We start from the raw sequence: 12,904 nt of genomic DNA on the forward strand, positions 1-12,904 counted from the left end.
TATATTATTTATTAGACATACATTTATAAACCTTCATTTAAATGGAGACCAGATAATAAACCAGATATTTATAGCAGAAGAAACTTTCTAAGTTCCTTTCAACAGAACTTTCATTCCTAAACACATCTTCTGCTTTAATCTGTTGATACCCAATCCTTAGTAGTTATAAACCAAACTATGAACTATAAATGGAAAATGACAAAGGAAAATACAGATTTAACATGATTAACAAAAATTAACTTGAATATGATCAAATAAACAATTAAAAGTAGATAACACCTGCAGGGAAAACATAAAATAATCAAAAGAGTGGCTTTTCTTAATTAATAAACATAGCAGACCAATTGATAGGAAAAATAACTTTTCAAAACAAATGAGAAGAGAATAGGCAGTTCGCAAAAGAAAAAAGATGTAACGATAAATACTTGGAAAACAGTTTAACCTCACCAGTTAATAAAAGAAATTTAAAGTAGGATAATACATTTTTGATGATACAATTAACCAAATAGACCATTTAAACTGTAATCAGCAAATGTAAGTTGAAACTCTGTGCTGTTAGGATTATGGTAAACCCATGTATTCTTGGTAAGAATGTAAATTGATAAAACTATTAATCTCCATGAAGAACCTTTAAAAAGTTCCTAACCTTAAATCCAGTAATGATCCATCTGAGAATGTAACCCAAAGAAAAAGTAACGCTGGATAAAAATTTATGCAGATTTATTGCAGCTTTATGTATAATAATAGAATGTTTGGACATATCTAACCAAAAAGGTAGTTAAATTATTGTATATTCATTGCAATATTATTTGATAAAGAGTTTTACTAAAAATTTTAGTAACTTTGGAGAAAGATGATGAGAGAATGTTTGGAGGAGGAAGGAAAGCAAGATTCTAAATTGCAACCCTGTAACCTCTAGTGTCAAGCATTAAACCTAGTCTTGAAAATAGCTGATTCTGGACAAACATTTACTAAGTAGCTCTTAAATGTTTGATGTACTGAACTTCAATGTTTGATGTAAAAGTAAAATAAATAAAACAAAAGCCCTCTTGAACCCAAATACTCTTTCCCTTGCAGTGGTGACCCCTTCCACCGCCATTTCTCTGTTCTTTAAGTAAACTTCAAAGAAATTATATAATGCTGTTTCCAGTTTGTCACCTCCCAGTCTTCCCTGAACCCAGTCAGACTTTCGTCCCTAGGTTATTCCACCGAAATGAGTTGATCAAGTCTCCAGTGACCTCCAGTGGTCAGTTCTCAGTCCTCATCTTACTTGACTTGTCAGCAACATTAAACAGTTGATCACTTCCTCTTTGAAATATTTTCTTTTCTTTGTTCCAAGAAACCACACACTTGTTTTTCTCCCACCTCACTGGCTGCTGCTTCTGGTCTTCCTTGTTGGCACCTCTGCCTGTGATTTATTTTAAGTTAATATGGTGAATTCATTTTTTAACATTGTGATAAAATACACATAAAATTTTACCTTTGAAATGTATGGTTTAGTGGTATTAAGTACATTCACATTTTTATGAAACTGTTAACAGCATCCATCTCCAGAATTTTTTTTTTCTTCCCAAACTGAAACTTCATACATGTTAAACACTATCTCCCTATCTCCCTCCTCCCCCAGCCCTGGGAACCACCATTCTACCTTCTGTCTATGAATTTGACTATTGACTACTGTAGGTACTTCATATATGTGGGATCATACAGTATTTGTCCTTTTGTGACTTTCACTTATTGTGTCCTCGAGTTGATTCACGTTACAGCAGGTATCACAATTTCCTTTTAAAGCTAAATAATATTCCGTTGTATATACATACTGTATTTCGTTTATCCATTCATCTGTTGATGGACACTTGGATTGCTTCCACTTTTCGCCTATTGTGAATAATGCTGCTGTGCACATGGGTGCACTACAAATATGTGTCTGAGTCCCTGCTTTCAATTCTCTTGGCTATATACACAGGAGTGGAATTGCTGGATTATATGGTAATTCTGTTTTGGGTTTTTTTTTTTTTTTTTTGAGAAATTACCATACTGTTTTCCACATTCCCACCAACAATGCACAAAGGTTCTAATTTCTCCACATCCTTACCAACATTTGTTATTTTCTGATTTCTTCATTTGTTTGTTTTGTTTTGGTAATAGCCATCCTAATAGATGTGAAGTGGTATTTCTTTGTGGTTTTGATTCACATTTCCTTAATGACTAGTGATGTAAAGTATCTTTTCATGTGCTTATTGGCCATTTGTGTATCTTCTTTGGAGAAATGTCTATTCAAGTTCTTTGGCCATTTTTTTTTTTAACTGGTTTGTTTGGGGGTTTTTTTTGTTGTTGAGTTGTAGCAATTCTTTATATATTCTGAATATTAACCCCTCATCAGATATATGATTTGCAAATATTTTCTCCCATTCTGTCTATTACCATTTTACATTATTGGTTGTGTCCATTGATGCATAGAAGTTTAAAATTTTGATGCAGTCCAGTTTATCTGTTTTTGCATTTGTTACCTGTACTTCTGTCCAATCCAAGAAATCATTACCAAATCCAACGTCATGAAGCTTTCCCCTTTGCTTTCTTGTAAGAGTTTTATAGTTTTGCTCTTACATTTAGGTCTTTGATCCATTTTAAATTATTTTTTTGTATAAGGGTTTAACTTAATTATCTTCCATGTGAATGTCAAGTTTTCCCTGATGTATTTTGAGACTGTTTTAGGCACATAACCATTAAGAATAGTTATGTCTTCTTGGAGAATTTACCCCTTTGTTATCATTATACATACATTATATATTCCATTCTTTATCTCTGATAATTTTCTTTGCTCTGAAGTCTGCTTTATGTGAAGTTAATATAGCTACTCCAGCTTTCTTTAATTTTTTAATTGAAATATAGTTGATTTACAGTGTATTAGTTTCAGGTGTATAGCAAAGTGATTCAGTTATACATGTATATCCATTCTTTTTCAGATTCTTTTCCATTATGGATTATTGAAAGATACTGAATATGATTGCCTGTGTTTGTTATTTATCTATTTTACATATAGTAGTGTGTATCCGTTAATCCCAAACTCCTAATTTGTCCCTCCCCCTTTTCCCTTTTGGTAACCATATGTTTGTTCTCTATGTATATGAGTCTCTTTCTGTTTTGCAAATAAGTTCATTTGTATCATATTTTAGATGCCATATATACATGATATCATACAATATTTATCTTTCTCTGTCTGACTTATTTCACTTAGTATGATAATCTCCATGTTGCTGCATATGGCATTATTTCATTCTTTTCATATGGCTGAGTAAATATTCCATCGTTGTGTGTGTGTGTGTGTGTGTGTGTGTAGTGTGTTGTCTGTGTATATATATGTATGTGTGGTGTGTATATATATATATATACACACACCATATCCTCTTTATCCATTCATCTGTTGATGGACTTTTAGGTTGCCCTCCATGTCTTGGCTTTTGTAAATAGTGCTGCTGTGAACATTGGGGTACATGTAATTTTCCTTGCTCTGTAGTCTGCTTTGTCTGAAATTAATATAGCTGTTCCAGCTTTTCTTTTGATTAGCATTAGCATGGTATATCTTGCTCCATCCCTTTACTTTTAATCTATCTTTACATTCAGAGTGACTTTCTTGTAGACAACATATGCAGTTGACTCTTGAACAACATGGATTTGAACTGTGTGGGTCCACTTATACACAGATTTTTTTTCACTAAATATCTACTACAGTACTGCATAAGCCAAGGTTGTCGAATCAATCCATGGACATGAAACTGTGGATTTTGAGGAACCACGTAGCTGGAGGGCCAGACTGTTAGTTATACTTGGATTTTCAACTTGGTTAAGGGCTGGTGCCCCTAACTCCTACATTATTCAAGGATTGACTGTAGATAAATCTTGTTACTTGATTCAGTCTGACAGTCTCTTTCTTTTAATTGGTGTATTTATGGTATTGATTTTTGACTAGTGATTTTTGATGCAGTTGAGTTAATAGCTACCATGGTCGTTACTGTTTTCTGTTCATTGCCTTTGTTTGTTCCTTTTTTGTCTTTCACTCTTTTTCTGCTGCCTTCTGGTTTTAATTGAATATTTTGTATGATTTAGTTTTTTCTCTTCTCTTACCATATCAATTATATTTTATTTTTTAGTGGTTGTACTTGAAGTTGAAATATTTTACCGCTAATCCAAGCTACTTTCATGTTCATGTAACACTATACCACTTCACAGATAGTACATATACTTCAGTGCAAGTACTTTATAACAGTATTCCCAGTTCCTGTAATCACTTATAACATTGCTGACACTTATTTTACTTATCCATAAGCTATAATCATCTAATACATTGTTGCTTTTATTTCAAGCATCTTATCTGTTAGCTCAATTAAGAATAAGAAAAATAAAAGATTTCAGAGGAGGGTGTAGCTCAGTAGTAGAGTGTGTCCCTTGCATCCACAAGGTTCAGGCCCTAGTACTTCCATTAAACAGATAAATAAATAAACAAACCTAATTACCTCCCTCCCTTTACCCCCTCAAAAAAAAGAAAGAGAAAGGGTTTTATTTGACCTTCATATATTCATATTTAGGTCCAAGTTTCTGACCTAAATCATTTTTCTTCTTTCTAAAGAGCTTCTTCTAACATTTCTTGTAGGGCGGGTCTATGGCAACAAATTCCCCTGAATTTGTGTTTGAGAAAGTTTGTATTCCTCTGTCATTTGAAGCATAGTTTTGTTGAATACAGAATTGTAGCCTGGTGGGTTTTTTCTTTGAACACTTTCAGTATTTCACTTCATTCTCTGTTTTGTGTAATTTCTGAGAAGTCTCATGTAATTCTCATCCTTGCTCCTCTATGAATCAGGTGGGTTTTTTCCCCCCTCTTCTGGCTCTTTGTCTTTGATTTCTGCAGTTTGAACATACGCCTACGTAGATTTTTTTTTGTATTTATCCTGCTTGTTGTTCTCTGGTTTGGTGCCTATCCTCTGTTTATTGTTTAGCAGTATTAGCAGTAGTCTTTTTTTCTCCCAACTCCTCACTCCTTTGGCACTATCTTTAAAATATATCTAGAAGATAACTAATTTTTACCACTTCTATTGCTACTTCCTTGACCCATGTTGCCATCTTTTGGGTTGTTTCATTTGCCTTAAGATAGTTCTCCTGCCCCTGCCCTTGACCCTCCTCCTCCTTTCACCACAGAACAGCTAGAGATCTGTCTAAAATTTCAGTGGGAACTTGTTACCGTTTGATCAGAACCACCCAGTGAGCTCCCATCTCATACCAAGTAAAAGCCAATCCTTACTGTGGCCCAAAGCCCAAAGTAGCTGTCTTGTTTCATCACTTACCTTACCGTCTACTAATCTCATCACTGCCCTACAATTAGAGTGTTGTTCTCCTTTATCTTTTACTGAAGTCACCATGTGTCTCAAGGCTTTTCCGTTTCCTTCAGACATCTGTGTAACTCTGTTCTCACATTTACTATTGCCTTGAGGTTTTTACTCGAATATTACTTTTTTCCAAATTACAAATCTTTATGCCCTGTGAATTTCCTATCCCTCCTTTCCTGCTTTATTTTTCTCCAAAACACTTAACCAACTGACCTGTGTCTTTGGCAGGAGAGTGCATGGCATGGTGGGGAAAAAGAAATAAAGCCAGGTTGGTTGGAGCACTGAGAATGAGAGGGAGCACACTGTGAGACGACAGTAGAGTGGGAGTTGGGGACCAAACTGTGCAGACCCTTGTAGGCCATGTTAACATTTTTTGTCTTTATCCTTAAGGGGAGTGGAAAATCACTGAAGTATCTTAACTGGAGGGATTTGGGAGGAGGGTCACTAACATGAGTAAATATATCTTTTTATAAAGATCATTCTAGTTTCACTGTGGAAAAAACATTGGAGGGGGGAAAATTGGATGTGGGTAGACCTGATGAGAGGCTATTGCAGTGATCCAGGCATAAACTTGTGGTAGTTTAGTCTACTAGGCTTGGTGGCCATACAAAAAAGAATATTTGGAACTGATTCTTCTGAAGAAGTCCATTTGTAAACATATGTGGTCAGCAATTTATAACTCTTGATAGCTAGATTAAGATCTCCCATTTACAAAATCTCCATTTGATTTCATAATGAGAAAATAAAATCTCTCACCAAGTATTACCCCTCTTGAAAATAAATCCTAGGAAGTCTATAAATCAGTAGTCACTTTTTTTTTTTGGATTTATTTCTTAGCATTAGGCACAAAATCCAGTGTCCTTGATTAAGTTAATTCTTATTCAATGGCTAGTTTCTAGACCTGATCAAATTGATTTGTCTCATGAAAGGAAGTATTAAGTAATTTTCTTACTATGTTTTTCTGACCTCCTCTCATGTCAGGTATTAAGAAGTTGATTTGGACTAAGATTGTCATTAACAGCATTTTTAAAAGACAAAGATGTCTATGCCCGTGTTATTTCTTGTCACAAAGCCAGTAACCTCTGACAACAGGAACTTTAGAATTTCTGAGAATCAGAAACTCATGACACTCTGGCCATGCTAAGATTAGATTTGAAGTTCTTAAAACAAATAGACTAATAAGCTAGGATCTTAGCAGTAGTTTTCTAATGTGGCAGTGTTTTCATCAAACCAAAATGTTGATCCTCTGTTTTCACTTTAGGAGGGGAAAACATTTAACTTCTCCCATGTTTTAGACATTTTATACATACCTAAAATATGTTTTATTGTTAACTATCAGAAGCCAGTGAACTTTCTTAATCCAGCTTTGTTTTGTTAATAAGGAAATGGCACGTTAACAAATAACCTGCTCAGACTCATACAGGGCTTGGGTTTGGATCCAGATATGCCAGGTGTTCCTTTCCAGCAGGGGTTGTTTGTTTGGGTTCCTTGATCTCCGCTTCTCCCTGTATGTTTGTGGTTTTCAGAGAACTGATGACCATTCAATTCAGTAAGGCTCAGGATCAGTAAATTTTTATTATGCTGCCTCCTGATTTGGAGTTCCTAATCTGACAGTGGTGTTCATTCAGTCTTGTCTTACATTACCTTTCCATGGTTTTTCTCAAAATACAGTACATTGATACTCTAGTTACAGGAGTAAAGCAGTGATAGTAGTGGTAGGTATTTTTTAGAGGATAATATTTGCCAGGCATTACGCTAAGTACTATATATGCATTATCTTACTTGGTGTTCATAGCACCCTCTCTCTCTACGTCTCAAGTCCCAGCCCCAATCCTTGCCCTCCTAGCTGGACTCCCTGCCCCAGTTTCTCATTCTTTTGTTAACATATGCAGTTCTCATAAAAGTTTGGGTTTTTTTTTCTTTTTTTTTTTTTTCTTCTCAAATTCTTTACCCAGAAATCTTACATGACTTTTCTTCTCTGATAGGAAAGTTTCAGGTTCTTTGGATATCATACAGGGACTTTGGTAGCTTGCTAGCTTTCTGTTTAAACTACATCTTTACTCATTCCCCCTACCTTTCACTGTAAATGCTCAAGCCACCTAGACTTTTTTTTTAATCTTTTTTTTTTTTAATCAGACTTTCATTCTCTTGAATCTGTGCCTTTTTTCATGGAATTCCTCCCCCCACTCCCTTTCTCTGCCTGACCATCAAGAAATACATGCCAGGCATACAGTGAAAAAAATCTCTCTTCTTTCCCTGTCCTCGCATTCCTCAGTGTCCTTCCAAAGGTATTCTATGAATATATAAGTTTCTGTGTACACGTATGGGTAGAGGCAAGTTAACGTGTTGGTTAGAGAGTAGACTCTGGAACCAGGCTGCCTGAGTTTGAATTGTGGTTTCTCTTCCTAGAGGTGTGATTTGGGCAAATTACTAGTACATACCTCATAAGCTTTTTGTGAGAATTTCTCACAGCACGGCCTGGCATGTGGTAAGCTCTCAGTAAATGTCTGCTATTATTATTTTTGTGTTGTTATTTAACAAAGCGTAATACATTGAAAAGAGAATGGCATTTAAATGTCAGGATAATGATAATACAGTTTTGATATTGGTGAACTAAAAATTGTAAAGGAAAGAGCTTTGTAAATGATAAAATGCTGTATAGAGTTTAGTTGCTGTTAGTCAGATCATTTTACTTTCCCTTCTAGGAAAGATCACAGCATTTCAGTTGGTTGTTAAAGGTGAAATAGTCTTTAAAGAATAAAGATTTCAGAAACTTAGTGGCAATTATGCCATTTTGCTTCAGGAATTACTTTAAATTCATATTTTTTCATTAGCTGTGGTTTGCTTTAGTGTTAGTCTTACATTTTAAAATTATGATTATATAATTTATGTTGCAATGCCCTTAAGGGAATAATGTTAGAGTAAATACCTCTATTTATGGAAATATACATCAGGATTCTGGAATTGCTATACTTAGCATAAATTAGTAAACTTAATTTCTCTCTTTAAAAGATAGTAAGCCTTATCTTTTAAAGAAAAAATTTTGTCAACATAGAAAGTATTAGTCACTGCCTATAAAATTTTCTTCACGGTTTACAAATGTTTTATTTGCTTGTGATGCTAACAGTTGTTGAAGAATGTTCATCTCCGTAAGTAGATGATACTACATATAAAAAGTGGTCCCCTTTGATGGAATTTTTGATGATTTACTGTGTTGCTAAAACAGGATAGGCATTTGCTCATTTTTTTACAAGCCATAGAGCACATGTCCTGCTTGAAGACACAGAGTAGGGAGTATTTTTGGACAACATGATCTTCTCCCTTCTTTAATATAGGCATTCCCGGTATTCAGTAGTTAGGAGGAAAGTTGTAGTCAGAGGTGAGTAAGTGATAGAACAGGATTCTAGTCGGGCAATATGGATCCTAAGTTCAAGCTTTTAAACATTTCACTATACTTGCTAATGAGAAAGAGAATGAAACTATGAAAGATTACCAATAGCTTTGACAAAAAATTTAAAACTTCTAGAAATAGAAAATATAAATAAAAATTAAAAAACTCAATAGATGGCTTTAACAATAGATTTAGTGAGAGAATTAGTGAGCTCTAAGATGACTTGAAAAATGACCAAAATAAAGAGACATGGATGGATAATATGTAAGAGAAGAAAAGAGATTAGAAAATAGTGGCAAATTTCTTTCTCATTCTAAGTAATAAAAGTTGAATGCTTTGCTGTTCAGCAGTAGCTTCCATTTCACTGCCTTTCTGATAGTGAGGTTCAACTGTGTGATGAGGTTTCAGCAATTTGGATACAAGTGGAAGTTATGGGTGCACAGGTTTTAGTCTTATGGGTTATACGTATAAGAGGAAAGGGATACACCACTTCCTTCCTCATTCTTCCTTTTCATAGACTGGAATGTGGACATGGTGAACTATTTTTAGCTGTGTTGAAGAGGGCAATACTCTTAAGGATGACAGCAACAAGATGTAAGAGCTTAGCACTCTCAGACTGCTAAGCTGCCAAACCAGCCCTGGACTGTCCCTATCGAGTGTCACGTGAGAGAGAAAAAAACCTTTAACTTTGTGTAAGCCACTATAGAGTCTCACTGCATCAACCTAGTCTTGTGTCAGTCCTAACTAATAACAAGAACATGAGAAGATCTAAGTTCAAAGCAGAATACAGATGTTAAGAAAAGTCAAGTAGGAATAACATTTGAGGAGTTTGTAATTGAGAATTTCTAAAGTTGCAAAAAGGCACAAATTCAAGAAGTCAAATAAATTCTAAACAGGAGAGATAAAAAACTAAGCCTACACACTTTGTAGTTAAATTTGCACATAACCAGTGACCTTAAAATTAGCCAGAGGGAGATGACAGATTACCTTCAAAAGATCTGCAATTAGCTCGGCCTTAGCACCGTCTTCTGAGCCTCTGTGCCGTGAGAGCGAGGTGGAGGAAGAAGCAAATGGCTGAAGCGCAAAAGAAGAAAGATGAGGCAGAGGTCCAAGTGAACTTGTACACTCATGGAAGCCACAGGAGCAGAAGCAAGGAAAGCCAGAGGCCAGGGACACTGATGGAAACTAGACTGCGTGCCTACTGTCCAGAACTTGTCTCAATGATCTGGAACACCTATCACCATTCTGATTGCCGCGACCACCTTGCTCAGATCAAAACTGTTCCTTTTGATTCTTTGCGCTGGACCTGTGATATTCTGGACTAGTTCTGTTCTCAGTTGTGGCTGAGTGTACAATTAATCATATCCTCTGCAATCTTAGCTGAAGGGAGAAAAAAAAGATCTACAATTAGACTGGTTTATTGAAAGGAAGAATTGAAACTTGAAACCAAAAAGAAATTACAGTGTGCTAAGAATAAATAAATATTAAAGTTAAAATATCTTTCAAGAATGTAGGTACATAAATTTTTCTGAAAAATGAAAACTGATTTTATCATCAATAGAGTATCACTTAGACAAATTCAAAAAGATACACTTTAGGTAGAAGGTAAGTAATCCCTGATGGAGGGTTTAGGGTATTCACTGGAAAAGAAAAAAGGCTGAAAATTAAACAGCCAGACACTCAATCTAAATTAGAAAAAGGACAGAATAAAGGAAGGAAATAATAGACACAAAAGCAGATATAAAACAAGCCAACAGTGAAGAATCAACAAAGCCAAAGCTGATTCTTAGAAAAAGACTAGTAAAATTAACAGACCTGGTCAGATTGAGCAAAAGAAAGAGAGACCATAATAAACAATAAGAATGAAAAAGGAAATGTAACTATAGGTGCTACAGAGATTATTATAAAAGAAAAATGTACTCGCTAACACATTTTTGTTTAAGGAATAGTTTCAGATGGTAGATTATTGAATGTGTTGTCATAATAACATAATTAACCTTTCAAGACTACTTATCAAACTTGCCAAAAATGTTACTCCTGAATAAGTAAGATGGTTGGATTCATATCATAATCCTTTGCCTGAATTTTTGGAGAATTTCAAGAGTGTGATGAATGGAATAACTGGAATAATATGTCTTTAGTCATAATTTACTAAAGGTTTTGGTAAAAATTTATTTAGGGATAATTGATGGATGAATTTCTTTTAAAACAGTAGAATTTGTGTTCCTTTTTAATATATAAAGAAGAAGGAGAGAAGCATCATCATTTAGTAAGGAAATGTAAGAACTTAAGAAATTGTGGAAACCTTGTGCTTTTAAAAGTGTTTTTTTTTTTTTAAGTTTTTGATACTTGTACCAAAAAATTATGGCACAATGCTGAGAATGATCTATAATTTAGTGTTTTCTTTTTTAAAAAAGTATTGTCACCAGCCCTATAGTACATATTCGCCCTGTTTAATTGAATTAAACAGTGCTTAGAGAAGATTTTGACTTCCTGGGACAAGTTCCTTATTTCCTGGAGGAGCAGTAGAAATAGTAGTGGTTGCACTTGTGGGTAGGCACTTTGAAGCATACATAGAAAAGTCCTAGGTGGGCAGACGTCTGCAGGCCTAGAGAACACTGGTACAGATTACAGCAAGCTCCAGGAAGGATCTGGGGGGCTGAGGAAAGAAGAGAATGAAATTGGTAGATTATCTGGTAAGTTTGAGTGGGGAATATGTTGGTAGATAATTCCAGAATAAATACAAGTTACACAAAAAAGGAAATGTGATATTAATATATTACTTTGCTATGTGTCGTTTAAGAAAACTGAAACTCTCATCTACCATAATAGTAATATGTAAACTAAAAGCCAAGAGATAGTAGTATAAATATCTTACTTAGAAGTATGAAGAAAAACACTCAAAGAAACAACTAGAAGTTTGAAATAGGTTAAGGGGCTATAGTGACTGCTCTTTTTCGTTATAAACTTTGCTGTAATACCTCCTAATGGTACTAATTAGCGTATATTACTTTTATTTTAAGAGAGTATAAGAACTAAAGCTTTTGCAGAGGAGACAGAATGATTACAGAATTTTAGGCTATCATTTGAAAAAGGAAATAGGACTGCTTATTGAAAAAGAGGTTATAGCGAGGGAAATAACTGTCTTCAAATATTTGAAAGAGCATAAATGGGAAGAGTATTTAGCATCTGAGGCAGAAACTCAGTAAGTGGCTGCAAAGAAATAACAATGTAAAAAGCGCTCTAACAATTAGCTTACCCAGAAATGGAATAGACTGTTTTGTGAGCATAGGACTAGATGACGATATCTAGAGATGTTTCTAGAGGGAATTGCCATGAAAGAAACACTTACTGTAGTTTAGGCATTCTATTGTTAAATACTGACTTCAATATTTAAAATAAGAAGAGACAAAACCAGCTATTCATATAACATAAGATTTGCTACATGTAATTTAAGTGTATTATTTTCTAAGTTTTAAAACGTTTGTCGTTATAGTCTTCATAGAATAAGCTTTTATCATTTGTGGTTTGCAAAAGTAGGATTTAGGAAGATTTCTTTTTATGGGGACTGCTGATCTGTTTTGTTCTTATTATCTTCTCTTTACCTTTCTTTCCTGCTGTTTAGCTTTCATTTTCTGACTCTTGTTGAATCAGTTAAGTTTTCTTTGCTTGTTTTTCCTCTAGTGATATTTCAGTTATGTATAATCTAGTTGTTGACATTACATTTTTTTCATGTTTGGATTTATATTTTCTTCAATGTGTAGAAAAAGAGAGATTTGATAGCTTTGTCCTTTTCCCAAGGGAGAGAAAACTTTTAACATGCCTTTATTTTCCTTCCTAACTCCTCCCAACCAAAAGGTTGCAGTAATCATGGAGTTTTGTTTCCAGATTTTTGTGTATATTTTACAATGATAATTAGATACCTAACTATAATTTTTACTGATTTATTTGCTTGGTGTATTTCTTATTCTTACACCTTTCTATTTCTAGAATCATTTTCCTTTTCTTTTTCTGTTGTGGTACCAGCTCCAATAATCTTTAATATGTATTTTTATTATCATTTAGTTCTAATTGTTTACTTTACATCTTGATTTCTTCTTTGACCCATGCATGTATTATTTAGAATTGTGAG

General features: G+C 34.4%; 1 protein-coding gene and 1 long non-coding RNA gene across 3 annotated transcripts in view; one reads left to right on the forward strand and one right to left on the reverse strand.

Moving 5' to 3' along the window:
• Window positions 1–3,876, reverse strand: part of LOC116665929 — an 11,978-nt gene extending 8,102 nt beyond the window's left edge. The window contains exon 1 of the long non-coding RNA XR_004322776.1: window positions 3,866–3,876. This is a non-coding gene — a long non-coding RNA (uncharacterized LOC116665929). The remainder of the gene's footprint in view (window positions 1–3,865) is intronic.
• The window catches only part of RAP1A (RAP1A, member of RAS oncogene family), an 87,211-nt gene that overhangs the window by 45,695 nt on the left and 28,612 nt on the right, over window positions 1–12,904 (forward strand). The window lies entirely within an intron of this gene.

The sequence above is a fragment of the Camelus ferus genome, chromosome 9 (genome assembly GCF_009834535.1).
Source record: "Camelus ferus isolate YT-003-E chromosome 9, BCGSAC_Cfer_1.0, whole genome shotgun sequence".
Classification (NCBI taxonomy): Eukaryota; Metazoa; Chordata; class Mammalia; order Artiodactyla; family Camelidae; genus Camelus; species Camelus ferus.